Consider the following 16,877-nt stretch of genomic DNA (forward strand, 5'->3'; position numbering starts at 1 on the left):
CCCTCCCACCTTTAGCTCACCCCCTTAGTGATGGGGACTTTTAGTATGTTTACTTACTAACTACCCCTAACAATATTCTGAACTCAAAAATTATCGCATATTCCATGCATGCTACAATGTGTTCATTGACTGGATTATCTCTCTCATTTTTGCATGATTTTCTTCCCATCGACATGCACAATCAAAGTTATCTCTTTTCTTACTACTAATAATAAAGCAGAAAGTTTGTCTGGATAGTAACGTATTTCCATGAAATTTGGCAGAAAATTAGTTTTGAAGCTTAGAGGTGGGCATCAGGGTTGCCAGACGTCCCGGATTCCAAGGGACAGTCCGTATTCTGAAAAATTGTCCTGCGTCCCAGGAACTTCCATACGGTACGGCTAAGTCCCGTATTTTTGCTGATAACAATATTTTACAGAACGAGACATTATTTTAAGGGGAAAAATCAAAGTAAAACAAGAAATGTGAAATAATGAGCAATTCGCAACTCCAACGAACTATAGGGGGCACTGCAATCACTGTCTAATGGCCAACTTAAAAACTAAAACAAACGCATGTGGTGATGAAGAAAATGCTAAAAGTGTTGTGATTTTTGTTCGTATGTATGATTTTTTCGCTTTATTCATTTGAAAAGATTTTTCAAAGTCTTTTGGTTATTCTGACCCACGTAGAAAGAGATTAGAAACCAAAAAGTATTACGAAAGTAAACAATTAATGCAGAACACACAGTAAGTTGTTCTGAAGCAGCCATTTTCACGATGTTGAATTCGGAATTCATAAATTTTTGGTTCGCTTCGAACGGCATTTTCATTTTGTACCGTTTTTTCTATACATTAGTACATATTAAGTTCAGTTTCGTGACATTTCCAGCATTTGTTGACATTTTTGTCACATAGTGCACATACGTGGCAGACTGTCAAGAGTAACGTTTAACACTAGATAATTTATTTCTATGACTATATGATTGGATCATGTATTTAATTCATTCGTTATGGAAATGATTTAACTGATATGCGAAATCTTGTCAAGATACATTATTCTTTCATACAATTTTAAAACCATAACCCTATAAACAGATTTTTGGCGAACTTTTATTTTTATTGTTCAAATTCTTAACGTTCTTTCTGGATTTTTCAATCTGTTCTGCGATAAATATTTTCAAGAAAATTTATTTGCATACTGTCTATTTCAGTAGGATACTGTAGTAACAAAGGTTATTTAAATCATTTATGTGGAATTAGGTTAAGGAAAAGTGCCCAGTCAATGTTGTTAAGTTCGTTTTTTTTTTCATCGAATTGAAAAACTGATATTTATTCAAATTCACTCAGAACAAAATAAATAAAATGTGTACTCACAGTCTATATATGGTGGTAGTTTTCTTTTCAGTTGATTGACCATTATTTCTTTTTAACCGACTTCAAAAAGGAGGCGGTTATCAATTCATACCGTATGTATGTTTTTTTTTTTTTTTTGTTTGTCCACTCATAGCGTCTCACCTAGTGAACCGATTTTGATAATTCTTTTTTTATTGGATAGGGGATGGCTCAACTTAGGTCCCATTACTTTGTTTGACCATATTTGTTCTTTAGAAAAAAAAGTTACGGGCAAAAAAACAGTAAATTTTATGCAATTTCCCTATTAAATGATTAAAATGATACTGTAGCGAAGTTCGCACTTATCATCCTTGGATAACGCTGGCTCAGTGGTAGAATTCTCGCCTCCCACACGAGCGACCCGGGTTCAAATCCCGACTAGGACAAAGTGAATTTTACTAAAATTTCGTTTCTACTGTTTCCCGTATTTTCTCGAATGTTCTATTAATTTCTGTATCTTTCCAAATCTGGAAAGTTCCAGCACTTTCTCAAGTTGCATATAAGGAGATGTAATGTTCATTCGTGGTTCTGAATAAAGATCTCGAGTTGAGACTAACGAGTATTCGCTTCACTTGGCTTTCAGATTGTCTTCGCTATCTTCATCTACGCGACAATATGAAACTCATTGTTATAAAAGTTTGGTGCCATATAACAGTAACATTAATAGTAATTGTAATGATAATTTTTTAAAGGCTTTTCTAAAGCAATACAGTGATATAGAGCCGAACTTCTTACTAGGTAACTTCTTATTTTTACTGAAATACAACATTTACACTAAAAAGAATGAAATAAAAAATTTTTGAAAAGAAAATAGAACCGACTTCAAAATTGCTCTAAAAAGTGAAAAATAATTTTTTTCTTTAAACACCATCGATAATACTTTTAAACATAATTTTTGAAGTTGGCACAAAAACGATACAAAAGATCATTCACAGCCATAACTCAACTACAACTATAAGTTTAACGAGGCCTAACTTCTTCACTACCACATACATTATGCATTGATAACAGCATATTTGAGTAACGATATAAATGTTTTGTTCGTAACTTTGGATGATTTTCTGGAAATAATATGAACAAAGCATCGTTACTCTGGATTTTACTTTTTGTTTTTGTGCCAACTTCAAAAATTATGTTTAAAAGTATTATCGATGGTGTTTAAAGAAAAAAATTATTTTTCACTTTTTAGAGCAATTTTGAAGTCGGTTCAATTTTCTTTTCAAAAATTTTTTATTACTTATCGAATTCTGTAATCTTACTATCATTTTATTCCACTCATGATAAAAATTAAAAATGGTTTAACTAAAAACGCGAAATCTCGCCAAGGCTACTTTGCTCGCACAATTCCAAAACTATAACCCTAAACAAATTTGGCGAAACCTTTCAGCTGAGAATAAAAGGAATAAAGTAAATTCTTTCTCGGTTAAACATTTTTCATTTTGTTCTACGATAATAAATTCAAGAAAATATTTTGCATACTGTCCATTCCAACTAAATGCTGCTGTAAAATATGATTAGTTAAATTAATTTAAGATTAAAAAAAACTCATATTCTTACAAATTCATACAAAACAATAAAAAATTTTACCTGGTATAACGTTATCCAATTTTGTTAATCCAGAGTTTTCTTGCTTATGCTTCCACCATTTAATACCTTTTTGAAAGAAATAAGGAAAACTAACATTATTTTGAGAAGCTCGAGAATACTACTAAGGGACGAATTAATTTCTGTAGCTGAAAGCAAACTAAGACACATCGATTGCGTTAATAAATACTCTGAACAAACTGCCTGTGTTTACGTCAACAGACACACGTGGAACGCAACGTGGCAATGTTTTAGTTTCATTTGCAGTTTTGTAAATCACCGCAAGGTAGCGTATTCGAGCGCTGGAGTTCCGAAGAAGAAAATCATGTGGCAGCAAACGCAAAAATTATTTTTCATTTGATTTGGTTTGTATGTTTTTGTTTAGGCGGCAGACCGAATGGTTGCTTCTTCTTTGCTCATTGACTAATGTTGGAAATTTATCTCTGCGCATGCGTCGTCAATCGCAAAGAAAAAGAATTTTTTTACTTTGATAAGTGACATTTAGTGAGGTTTAATGCTTTGTTGCGATTGAATTTTTCAGATTTATCAGGAATGGACGTCTTAAAAATACCCCCCCCCCCCTTTCCACTTCTAGAAGCCTGTCCCGTATTTGCTGTTCTTAAATCCGGCAACTCCGGTGAGCACCTCAAATTTTTCAAAAATTCGTCTATCTGCTGGAAGTGCCTTCGTTGACGTCGGGCTGGCATTCTCTCGTGTTATTCGTATCCTCCGAGACAAAAACAAAATTTCTTCGATAATTCTCCAATCAGAAATAAGGACACGAATATTGCCCATTCTGCAAGTTCCTTCTCTTATATCTTACTTCACGTGCGTCGGAGAGCTGCGCATTTCACATCATTTACATAACTCAGTGATGTACGTCTACTCTAAAATTTGCATAAATTTCTGAACACTCCTTCTTGGTGTTTCATTTTCATTGTCGAGCAGTGTACTTTTATAATAGTATTGGTTTTGTTAAATAATGTGAAATGGTAGGGGGAGAGCTAAAATTTCGGGGAAGAGGAAAATTCTCGATTTGTCAAATGAAATTCCAGTTCTACTGAATGATAAAATTCGAGCATGCACACATAATCATACATAACATCTACTGCTAAAGAACATTGAGTATCATTGAAAATAAGGAAATTAAAATTGCAGTAATGTCTCCTAATTTGTTGAATCAATTAGTCAAGCGTCCTCTCCTCCCCCCCCCTCCCAAATGGAATGTCATAGTGAGCTCCGGTGACTTCCTATAGGAGTAGGGTGCAACTTCTTAAGTTAGCCAGGGGCCCTCCAGATCCCATAGATACGCTACTTGGCTTACCTCAAGCAAGTCAAACGATTCTAAATGTTTGAGATCGAGAATAAAATGAAAAATTAAAGATGAATGAAGTTCATTTTTGCAACTAAAATTAAAACTTTGTTTTATTGCTGTAGTTGCGTTTTTGCTGCTTTGTTGTTTCTTTCTTTTTCAAACACTTTTTAAAAAGTGCTTTATTCCACCATGATGTAAGCACTCCTGTGTTATCAAAAACTTAGCGGATCCCGCACGGCTTTGCCCGTGGTAGAAAATTAAGTTGTCATTTTTTTCGCTTGTATATTCACAGGTAACTTCTTTTTCTTTTATGCGTTTAGTAATATTGTTTTTCCAGATTCCTAGATACATTCGAAAGAATTGAAAATTTGTCACTTCCGACTTCCTATTACTTAGCCTTTTTTCGTCAACAACAGAAAAATTCAAAAGAAGACAGAATCGTGATTGCATATACTCATGTACGCTTGTCACCTAATTTGATGCATCATTTTCGAATCTAATTTTTCCAGATATTTCTAAATTGTTGTAAAATACTCACCATTCACGTCGTCACTTCCGCGATTTTACTATTAAAGTAGACATTATACCTTCATCTAGCCAAAATTGGTATAACTTTTGGATTTGTTAATTTTAAAAACGTTTGTTTTATTTTTTGAATTTAAATTCATTAGAATAGATCGATTTTAAGAAAATATAATATTTGATATTAATACATTTAATTAATCATAAATCAAGCACCAAACCGTAAATTATTAAACTTTAAACGAAAGACAAAATGAGCACTTGTTCCTGGAATTAACTAAAATATTTTTTTTCTTCGAAAATAAATATTAACATTTTAATTGAAAAGCAGTTTTCCCTCGCAATTAAGGACTTTCTAAGTTTAAGTGCGATTCAACTATATTGCATTAAATGTAAAAGTAGGACGAAAAAAAAATATTGCTTACAGAACGAAGGTAAAGCCTTGTAAAAGTTTTAATTCTTTTCTAGCTTAAAAAGCAAAATAAAAATTTTTTCCGAGAGTTAACATTTAAAAAAAATAACAGAAAAAAAAAACCTAAGCACTTTTCATAATGCATTCAAAAGAAAAAAAATAACTTTTCTGATTCAGAAAGGACAATGAGGTCGTTTCCAAAATTTTAAAAGTATTCTTTTCTGAAAAAACATGCTTAAAAACATAGGATCTAACCATTTTTTAAATAATTTGTTTAAGTTTAATATTAAAAAAAAATTACTTAAATCGGTGCGCTGTCATTGTTTACATTTCTTGCCGATGACATCACAAATGATAAAATGCCATTCTGTGTTGCCATTCACGGAGCAAAATATTAATTCGCATCTTTACTCACGTGTATTGGCAACGATATGGTTGATAGCAAGCGTAGAGCGCAATTTTAATTCGCTTCTTGATTATCATAACGTGGAAACGCGGTACAAAGGTGCGCCAAAGAGCATCATTTGTGATATCACTACGCCTTGTTTGAAAAATCGGACATGTGAAAAAAAATGAATTAAAAAATAACTGTTGGGAAAATGAAACTAAAAGTTAATCCTTTTTCCTTTCTAGGATTTCTTTGTTTGCTCATTTAATTAAAACCATTTAAAAATTAAAGATTCTCCGAACTAATTTATGTTTCAAAACATATAAGTTACTCTTGATAAAGATCCTAATATGTCTCTTTACTTAGCCCTGTTATCGATTATTTGCATAGATGAAAGCAATGATAGGGATGCTTTCATTTCATGCTTTGCTCCAGAGAAGCAATCATTCAAAATTTTCATTATGTTTACTCTTAATATTGCTGTTTGTAAGGCAACAAAATTTGTAACAATGGGTTTTATATTTAAATATTTAATGGGGAAATTACATGAAATTTGCTGTTTTACATCCTAACCGAAATAATAATTTTATTTTAGAATTTTAATTTTCAAGTGTGAAGTTGTACCTTAAGATGAAACAAATCATGTAGTGAAATCCCGAAGTCTCTAAGTGGTTTAGTTGTTGCTGAGATATAAGCGAAAGCAGGCCTCAGATTTTTAAGTGACAAACATGCCAAGTATAATAAAAATGCTTGAAAACATTTCAAATGTGTTTATTAAGCATGCTTTATTTTAATGGTATACTAAACATACATGAACCACAGTGGCGGATCATGTGATTGTGAGGCCCCAGGCGCAGCCTGATCCTAAGGCCCTCACAACAAAAACGATAGTCTTACTAATATTAACAATGCTGGAAATCATAACTTTTTTATTTTTTGAATAAACGAACAAACTTTTTTTTTTGGGGGGGGGGGAGACAGTTACATTTTTATTTAAAAGGGAAAAAACAACATTCAACCCCCTCCCCCCCCAAAAAAAAAAATTACAGTGAAAAATTTTGCCTACTATATTTGTACGTAATTTAGACAACACTATTTTAAGACAACAGATATCAAGTTTTTTTTTTTTTTAAACTTAAACGTAATGTATAAGCTTGATTTTCGCAGTGGATGATAAAACGTTTCAAATTCAATCTTGAAAATTACAATACAATGCATTCAATCTTTTATTCTTTTAACACAGTGATCAGTATGAAATAAAAATAAATGTACAGATGTCCGATTGCTTCTTTACTTGCTTTGTTATTGTTGAAAAAATGTCCTTAATAAGGAGGGTTTAAAAGCAGAGTGCAAGGTGCAAGTCCAAAATTCATTGCATTTTTCTTTTTATCAAATAATCTGATACTTTTTGATACCTCAAAATCATGAAAAATACCCCTGTAAATTCCAGATAAATCATTTAAAGACGCAAATGAATAATTGTTTTTTATGGCCACTAAAACTATAAGAAAACCTCCGCTTACGAAATTTTATCTTGGAGTGAAATTGAAACAAAAACTTTGGATTGCTTCATTATAACCAATATGTTTTCAGTAAAAGACAAAGAACATGGAATTTAAAATACGGCTTGATTTTTCAAGCTACTTGTCAACCTCTTATGTCTCGCCGCATCAGCATGAGACAATATCTGTGAAAATAAAATGCTTTAAATTCATCCCTGTCTGCATGGCACCATGTGCTAATTTTGCACCTATTTCTGTCTGCCTTTTCAACCACAGGGAAGAGAATTTCGTTTCCCATGTCATTTAAATAAAACAAACTGTTATTCACATTTTTAAAACAAAAAGTTAGTGACTAAATTTAAAAATTATATGTGCAAGAAATAATCCAACTTCACTGAACAGAAACACAAATAAAAGCAAACTGAGTCTTTGTATTGGAAGAACAAGCTAATGCTCGAATTATAACGCAAGATAAGCATTATAAAAATAAATATTACTTCCCACCTGGGGACGAACCATTTAACTTTCGTTCTAAATAAGCTTTTTGAACCATGTGCTTACATTTGGGTTCTTATTTTGTTGTATAGCTTTTTTGTAGAAGAGGAATGACTGCAAGATTTAGAAAGTATAGATAAAACAGTTTTATATTGAGCATTTGTTTTTGTTAACTGCACCCCCCCCCCCCCTTCTCTAGAAAAAAAGTAGCAGCAGCATAAGTTTTTCTCTTTCTTAAAAAAAAAAAATTAAGGTCTACGAAGTTTATTTTGTCTTAAAATACAGGCATATCAGAATGAAAAGTTTTATTTTTCTACACAAGTAGGGAATATAGTGTGCACATTGTAGAAATTTTAGGAATTTTAGGACAATTCCTAACCCTGGGCATTTAGCAAAATCCCAGTTTTCCTCAGCTTACCAATGCAAGTATAATTCAGTTGTGCAATCAGAAAAAAGTCTAAGGAGGGTGATGCACTTAGCAAAAAGAAGAGAGAGAAAACTTGTAATCTGATAAGGAAAGGGGGGTTCGGGGGTTCTCCCCGGGAAAATTTTTGAAACTTGGAAGGTTTAAAAACGCCATTTTAGACTTTCTTTGCTGATGTTTATGGACAAAAAGGTGAAGTTGTCTCAGCTAAAAGTGGTAGAAATTGAAACCTTAAAAACGCGATTATAGGCCATTTTAGTAACGTTAGGGTAAGGGATGGAGCCCAGGGAGTGCCCCCAATATTTTTTTTTAAGTAGATCGAAATAAATTCTCTGCCCCCCCCCCTTTCCAATTTCAAAATTGAACTTTCAAAAACACTATTGCAGACAAAATTTACATGATAAACAATTTTTACGGGAAAGAGGTGCTGGGGCTCTTCCATGAAATTTTTTTTTCAAAATTATGGTCCTAAAAACTTCAGCAACATTTTATATTCAGGGGCTATACCATTTTAATTTTTCTAAGTGTATTTTAAAAAAATTAATTTTTTTATGATATTAAAGAAAGTCTGTTCGGGGACCTTTGCTCGAATATTTTCTGAAATTCAAAGAGTTCATCGGCTTTCGGAGTCCTGGTGGTAATCCTAAGACGTACGCTAAGAAGTGGGGTGATAAGGAGAAAAGTAGAATGAGTTCGCGCGCGCGCGCATGCGCAACTATGAACAAATCCAAGTGAAATTCTTACTCTCATATTTTACTTTTCCTGAAATTATTTATATACTTCTGAAATTCAAAATTCATAATTTAATTTCCTTTAATGTTTGAAAATTCTAATTCTTCAGAAGTTTTCAAGCAAATCTTAAAGCCTATGTTTTTTTTTTATATATAATCATTACCATCATTTTTTTTTTTTTTTTTTGAAGCCGTAAAACATGCTTTTTAGTACATGGCAAATGTTGATGTACTCCTGAAAATAAAACTGAAACACTTCAATAAATGGGGAGAAACTAACCTGGCAGCATTAAGAAAGCTACGCAGATCTTAATTATAGCATTACGACGCTGTCAGGTTAGGTTTGCCACAACTACAGTTTTTATATGAAACGTTTGTCTTTAATAAGTAAATCAATCTTAATGAAGTTGAAAATGTAAAATATATTACAACAAATGGCACCAGTGAAAGAAGGAGAACACTCAAGGCATTTAAAATTTTTATAGTAATTTTATAAAGCGTATTTGTAATGAATTGACAAATGGTTCTTTTCGCTGTAATGGAAATATGATTTAAAGAAGAATTAACAGTGTATTCTTTTTTTCAAAAGCACAGTGTATTCTTTTTTCAAAAGCAATACCTTTGTACAACTTTAATTGTAGCCTATTATATTTCAAAATTTATCATTTAACACCAAGATTGCAGCATAATTCTAAAAATAAAATAGTTATTAAAACATATTCAACTTATCTCAAAAGGAATGACGGTCTTGTCGTTGATTGAAGACACAGAGCAAAAGCACGAGCACGAGTGAATCAAAACAGCAAATGATATAACTTCTTCGTTCTTCCTCCAAAAAAAAAAAAAAAAAAAAAGAAAGAAGGAAAGAAAAAATTCCCGCCTTTTCCAAACTGCTTATTTAGTTAAATACGTCACAAAACTATCTTGTTACGGGTTGGTCACTGATGGGAAAGTGGGAAATTTAGCAAAAAGTAAAGAAAGAAAACACAGGAAAACACAGCTGTGCGCTGTGCCCAGCGTGTGAAAACTACTTCGATCTGGACCCCCCACAGATCTGTCTCTTCTCCCTTCAGCATTCTAGATAAGGAAAGGGAATATAATTGTTAGTCAAGAAGAGTGACCATTCAAGAGGTCGAGTTTTACAACCCATGTTGTAAATCCTGCTGCCTGCTCCCCTTATTTAGAATAACACCGATTCGGGCGTAATCGCATCGCACAAATGACGATTGGTACATTTTGAGGACTGATTTAATACTGACACAAAAATGACGACTGGTTATCAGGCCCAGATGTATAAATTTTGGGGCCCCCCTGCAAAAACTCTGTAGGGCCACTCCCCAGAGGCCAGCAGTGTGTACATTCGTACCGTTAATAAAAACTTAGTGCCAGTTTTTTTATTTTTATTTATTATTATTTTTTCAATTTCTTGGGACATTGGGCCCTTTTAGGTCGTGTCCCCCCCCCCCGGCACTGCGTGGTTTGCGGGTACGCAGGGCCTGCTGGCAAGACTAACTGTGCATTTTATCAGAATAATTTTGTCGAGTATTTTACAAAGACAATTTTATGCTGAAATTGTGGGAAGAAAAAGGAAAATCCAAACTCTAGGGAAAATCCAAACATAGGTACCTGAAGCCAGGGGCCCCCTAAGACTCAGGGGGCCCTATTGGAAGAAATTAGCCCGCGCCTAAAATTCATGATTAAATATCAATTTTCATGAGTTTTGAACATTTTGCACTCAAAATTATAGCTTTCCACGACAAATTCTCAAAACAAAAATTTGGTTTTGAGGATAGGCCAGTTCACAGCTCCGAGGCCCCCTGCTTTTCTGGAGGCCCCAGCTAGCGCCTCATGCGCCTATGCGGTGATCCGCCACTGATGAACCATTCAAATTGAGAAAGAAAAAATTTTTGCAGTGAAAATATTTCATTTTATTAATTATTAAAGGTACAGAAGGACCTATATCTCCGTGGAATAAAATAGTTAAAGGAGGGGGGGGGGGACTTAATTTTTGACATCTTCAGTTCAAATTATGCTTTTCGCTACCACATGTGTTTGTGTGTGTGTGTGTTGGATATGGACGCCATTGCCCAGCAGCTCGCTATAGGAGCAGTATCCGTAGGAGCCGGTGGACGGTAGTGCTGTAGAGGAGCGTTTCTTAAATTGTGTTCCGTGGAACCCCGGGGTTCCATGAAGATCAATCATGGGTTCCGAGTCTCTCTCTCTCTCTCTCTTTTTTTTTTTTTTTTTGAATTCAAGATAGTCGTTTAGAAAAATTTAAAAAAAAAGGGAAAAAAAAAAACGAATAAACAGCAGAGAAAACAAATATCAAAACGAACTGTAGATTAAAAATTCGATTATTATCAATAAATGACCTACGACTGAGTTAATGCAAGAATACAGAACTTTTATTGAAATGACGCATAGTTATTTACAAAAAGGGTTTTTCTTTCTGATCACAAAAAGTATTATTTGGAATATTTTTCGTTCTTATTGCAAGTGAGCCATTTTCAAATGCTGCATTCAAACTATACTAATGAAGAAAAACCAGTTGTTCCGTGAAAAAACTGGATGTCAAAAAGTGTTCCATTATCAAAGAAATTAAGAAACGGCGCTGCAGAGGAAGGCGGGTGCAAAAGTAAAAATCAAAGCACATTTGAGGCAGTGAGAAGCAAAGGGATGTAAGTGAACTATTTTAAGTTTCGAGTAAAACGCGTTTAAAGATCAGATCCTAGGTAGGCTTTCATTGAAATGTTTTTCTAAATCATACTACACAGCAGCACCTTCCAGGGCTAGCCTCAAGGCAGAGGAGAGGTTCACCTACGATTTGTATTGTTTATCTCCCAATTTTTAATTTTGCCATTTGCATCCCTTTGCTTCTCACAACCTCATTTGTGTCCGGTTGTTGCACCAATCTATATTGTCCACAAGCAAAAATGAATTATATATAAATAAAATTTAAAAAAAAGAAGAAGAAAAAAATTGGACTTGTACCTGGTTATTGCATCAAGGTCCTCAATTGTCCTGATCTTCCTGCCCCCTCCCTCCCCTGGAAACGACGAGTATAAAGTCTCAGTGTTCTTTATTTTAGACTTAAACTGTAGGCAGGTAAACGGCAGTATCTCTAGAAATGAGTTTTCGAGGTATTCGAACAAACGCGTATTGAATTCAATACTAACAATAGGAAAATGTTGGAATTAGGTTTTTTTCTCGCTTTTTTTCAGCGGATACCAAAACAATAAAGCTGACGTAAACATTTACAATTACTGCCCTTTACCTGTTCACGGCAATAAAGTCCTCGATCACGTAGCTTCAGTAGAGACATGACATGAGGAATTGTCCGCCATTTTGGGGCTAAAGCGTCAGCTTTCTTCCCATGTTTACTGTGAATAATGTTCAAGAATCTATAAATATTTATAAATAAGGATTTAATAAGAAACTACAATCAGAAGCAAAACACGCTACTACTTCATCATAGCAGACATAGGAAGAAAGCCGGCGTTCAGTTCCAAAAGATGCGGAAGATTCCTCATGTCGCCACTTAAACTACGATTGATGGCTACAGACAGCCCAGCCTAGTTATGCCCTCCAGAGACTTCAGTTTCCTCCTTGTTATGGACTCATTAGTCATCAGTCTGAAATAGACAATAACCGAGCTGGAGGCAGATGTCATTTCGTTGAAACTGTGAGTCCATAACAAGGACGAAACTGCAGTCTCTGGATGGCATAACCGGATTGTCAGAATATTGCATGAACTCTGCCTCAGCCCTAGTTTGATAGCGTTAACTTTTAATGCTAAAAACACAAGCTTTGCCTTTAATTGTCGAGTTGAACCGTACCATTACTGCGAACCCTCGCTGTCGCTGGTGCGCTAAATTAATTTTTTAGTTACCAGTTTGTTGGTACTTTTAGCTTCAATAAGATGACGTTGCTGCTTCGAGCTCGATTACTATCTATTCCAAACTGATGAGTCCAAAGCAAGGACGAAGCTGCAATATCTGTATATGGCATAACCGGGCTGTCGGTATATCGCATGTAGTTCTGCCTCAGCCCCGGCTAAAGGGTGGTAATTTACTGCTTAATACCCAAGCTTTGCCTTAAATTGACGAGTTGAACCGTACCATTGCTGAGAGATCTCGCTGGTGTGCTAAATTTACTCTAGCTTCCAGTTTTTTGTGACTCTCAGCTTCTGTGAGATGACATCTGCTCCCAACTTGGTTATTGTCTATTCCAGACTGATGAGTCCACAACAAGGATGAAACTAGTCTCGGATGGCATAACGGGGCTGTTGGTTTAAGGGCGGTAACTTACATCCTAATTTGATTAAAGGTTTTATTAGGACCCTCTCTACGTCACTGATTAAAAACACTGTTTGGCAAAGAAATGTCTCTTAATCTGACACCATTCTCACTGATTCTAATGTAAAATGATGTCCTGCACCCATCAAATAAGTACACTGTTTCCGTCCCATCACTCACCATCTTTTAAAGATAACGCCCCCCCCCTCTTTTTTTCAGTTTTTGACAGTTTTATAGACGATATTTCTATTTGAAAGGGAATTGAGCATTATATCAACCATTAACGTTCTTCTTAGGAGATAAGTAGGTAAAATTTTCAAGAGCCTGAAGCATCTGTAGCTAGTTGGGAGACTCATGGGGGCATTCCCTACCCTACACTATTTAAAAATATTTCCAAAAACGTTCTGATTTTTTTTTCCAGAACTTTTTTGCCTATGCTTTGGTGTAAAACCAGAGTATTGGCCTCGTGTATATAAGTCCCGTATCCGAAAAAAAAAAAAAAGAAATCACGTTGTAAAAATTAAGGAAAAAAATCAAAAGCATTTTATTTAGTTCACCAGTTGCATCACAGATCTTCGGTAAAAATTCCTTCCCGTATTATTTATATTTTTTCAAGTTGCATTTACAGATATTATTAAAACCAAAAATAATGCATACAGACAGTTCATCTGTTACATTTGGTATAAGTTTCAATTCTCTTTGAAAGAAAAATAAATAAATAGCAACTATTCTACTCAAGAGTCACAACTGACTACAACTGTATTTATGTCGAGGACTGCATACTAGTGCCTTGCCTCCATTATTTTATATACCGATAGATGGCAGCACCATCACCGGATCGAACAGTTAATGAGAATTTAGAACTAGTCCAAGAGCTAATAGCTACCTGGTACTAGCACCCCCAGAGGTATCGTTTCACTTGGAGGACATTGAGACCACGAGCATATTTAACGTCGCCCAGTCCCCTTTAATGACGACGGTGGGTCTTCGACCAGCGGGGATCGAACCCGAGCCCCTCCGGCCCCGAGTCCAATGCCCTACCGATCAGGCTACCACGGCCCAAATAGCAACTATTAAAATATAATTTTTTGTACATTAGCCATAGTGACCTGCTTCATTGCCGGGAGTGTACTGGAGAAAGCGACCTCTAGGGCAAGTTAAAAAAAAAAAGTTCCTTCGCTTTCGCTTTCATGGGGTGCATTCGGAAACGCAGATCGGTCGCCTCGGTGCAACCGTAAGCGTTCGGAAACGCTTGCGGTGGAACCGGTGACGTCACTTAACCGCGTTCGGAAACGCTGCGGTTGTTTTCTGGCGGTCGACTTGGTAGCAACCTGTGGCACCGCTGTCTGGAAGCGGTTAGCGAGATCACAAACGTCACAAAGTTTGTGTTGGCCAATCCGGTCGTGTTTCATGTTTTGATCGTAACGCACGTGACTTGCCTATCATGAAATTTACGCTTTGATTGGAGTGTCGTTTGCTGCTGAACTAGAACTACCGCGGTTTAACCACGAGCGTTCGGAAACACAGCTGTTCTACCGGAATTCCTAGAGAAATTCCAAATACGTCATAACCACACCGGACTAACCACGCGGTGTAACCGGTGGATCGTTTCCGAACGCAGCCATGGTTATTTATCCCTTGGTCTTTGGTTATACCTCAGTGGTTGCGTTCGACGAGCTCGACCGAGAGCGACCGGTTAGTTAATCACGTGACAGCTTATGATCACGTGCTCCAATCAACCAATCAACTGCTTAGAATGGTGACCGCCGTGGTAACCGGTTGATCATAGAACGATTCGGTTAGGTACCAGTTACTTACCGGTCGACCGGAGAGTTTCGTCGAACGCAACCAGTGAATAACTTTTGAGCGAAACATCTTAATGTAATAAAATGTAGCTTATGCCGTAATGCTATTTAATCATGCATTTATTAAACAAAAGTAAACATTATTTTCTGTGCTCAAAAGTACTTTTCTTTGTTAAAATTAATGCTTCTTAAGTGCAAGGGTTTGACTAGTTTATGAAAAGGAGTTTCTAATCTTGTAATTTCGATAGAAATTTGTCGAAATTTTTATTTTGGAAAAAAGCCTTTTAAAAGTATTATAATGAATCGATACGGAACACTAGCTTTTTATCCCTTCTGACAAACCAAAAAAAAAAGAAAAAAAGTGCATCTGATTCACCCGAATTTAATTACATTCTTTAAATTTCTCAGGAGAATATTGATTTTTTTTAATGGAAATAATTTGGAGCATTTTCCTGTTGTCGAAGCGAAATGCATTTAGTGAAGCGTAACGGTATGTAACAAGATTTTCCTTGTGCATTGTATATTATATTTAAAAAATTTAATCAATCTCGGATTTTTAGGTGTTTCTGGGTTTAGAGCCAACTATGTTTACTGTTCTTGTGCTTGCTAAGCTATATTCCATGTTAGTTTAAGACTCTCAGTATCTTGTAAACATGATAATGTAATTTTATTCACCTTAAAAAATATCAGCTTATTGTTTTTTTTTTTTTTTTTGCAATTTTGTATTTTGAAATTAGCAGTTGAGATTAAATTTTGCATGCATATATGCTTCAATACCTTGTGCTTTTATGTCTGAAAACACAGGGAAAAATGTGTCTAAAATAGTTGTTACTTTGGTGCTAGCAATCAATAACAATTGATTGATTTTTGTAGTTTTATTTTTTACTATGCCAACTTTTGTTAAATTTTAGGATATGAGATGTGCTGCTTGAGTTGGAAAACTATTAAATCATTTCAAAAATTGATGAAGGTTTTTGTTCACAATGCTGCATTATAAGAAAAATAATCTTGTTCCAGTTCTACTAACTTGTTATTGTGGAAGAAAAATTAAGTTTTCATGTAAAACAGCCAGTCACTTTGAATTTTTCAAGGGAGGGGGCAAAGAGCGTGTACTCAGTGGAAATTTTATGGGAAAACAACGACAATAACTTATCTGTAAAAAAATAAAAAATTTTAAGTCAGTGGGATCAATCGACCCCCCCCCCCAAATGATAATCCTGATGTTTGAATTGAGTTGCATATTTCCGAAGATTTTGGTATTTTTGATTAACTGATCTTTCTGAGTTTTGATAAACTTCAGTGATAAATTTTAAGTTCTAAATTAAAGCATGCTCATTAATGCTTGTATGTTAGATCTAATCTGTATGGCATTCTTGATTTTTATGCTAAGAATGATACCTAGAAAATTCATCATAAAATAAGTTATTTAATTATTTTATTTCAGCTTTTTAAAAGGTATATAAAAGATTAAAACCAATAACCTTTCTTTACATCACTTATTCAAAAATATCTCACTTTTACTTTGTCTCCCTAAAAATTACATAAAAAAAGTGTTGCTTGCGTTAGAGATCTTTAAGTCACAGAAAAAAAATACAACCTATATTTCTCAGAATTTTTTTTATTTTTTAAATCAATGAACAAAATTAGCATATTTTACATACACACTTAATTTGTTGCTGCTTCAGCTGCAACTTTTGGTTTGTATTCCACCATAAAACAGAAAAAATCGTAAAATTTCTTTTCGTAAAAAAAGTATAGGCTAATTTTCTTTTCCTTTTATTAAAAAAAATTGTTTTAATATGCAGCGGCGTAGCGTCGGTTTCTGCCGCCCGGGGCAGGCACAAAATTTGCCGCCCCTCTTGCACTCTCCTGCTAAATACCTCCCCCCTTAAAAAACGACATTTTTAGTATTTTACAGAACGAAAACTGGATTTTATTATCCAAAACAAGTTTTACATTTTAATATAATCTTACATCAACAGGAAATATTGTTGATCGAAATATTTTTCAAAAATTATTGAATTATGAGAG

General features: G+C 34.6%; 1 protein-coding gene across 2 annotated transcripts in view; it reads left to right on the forward strand.

Annotated features, from left to right (window-relative positions):
• Positions 1-14,921: 14,921 nt before the first annotated feature.
• The window catches only part of LOC129235287 (ras association domain-containing protein 1-like), a 65,265-nt gene continuing 63,309 nt past the window's right edge, over positions 14,922-16,877 (forward strand). Inside the window, exon 1 of one of the 2 annotated variants that reach the window (XM_054869008.1) lies at positions 14,922-15,336. The gene's annotated coding sequence lies outside the window, so the exon portion shown is untranslated. The remainder of the gene's footprint in view (positions 15,337-16,877) is intronic. The other variant, XM_054869009.1, reaches the window with a different exon arrangement.

The sequence above is a fragment of the Uloborus diversus genome, chromosome 2 (genome assembly GCF_026930045.1).
Source record: "Uloborus diversus isolate 005 chromosome 2, Udiv.v.3.1, whole genome shotgun sequence".
NCBI lineage: Eukaryota > Metazoa > Arthropoda > Arachnida > Araneae > Uloboridae > Uloborus > Uloborus diversus.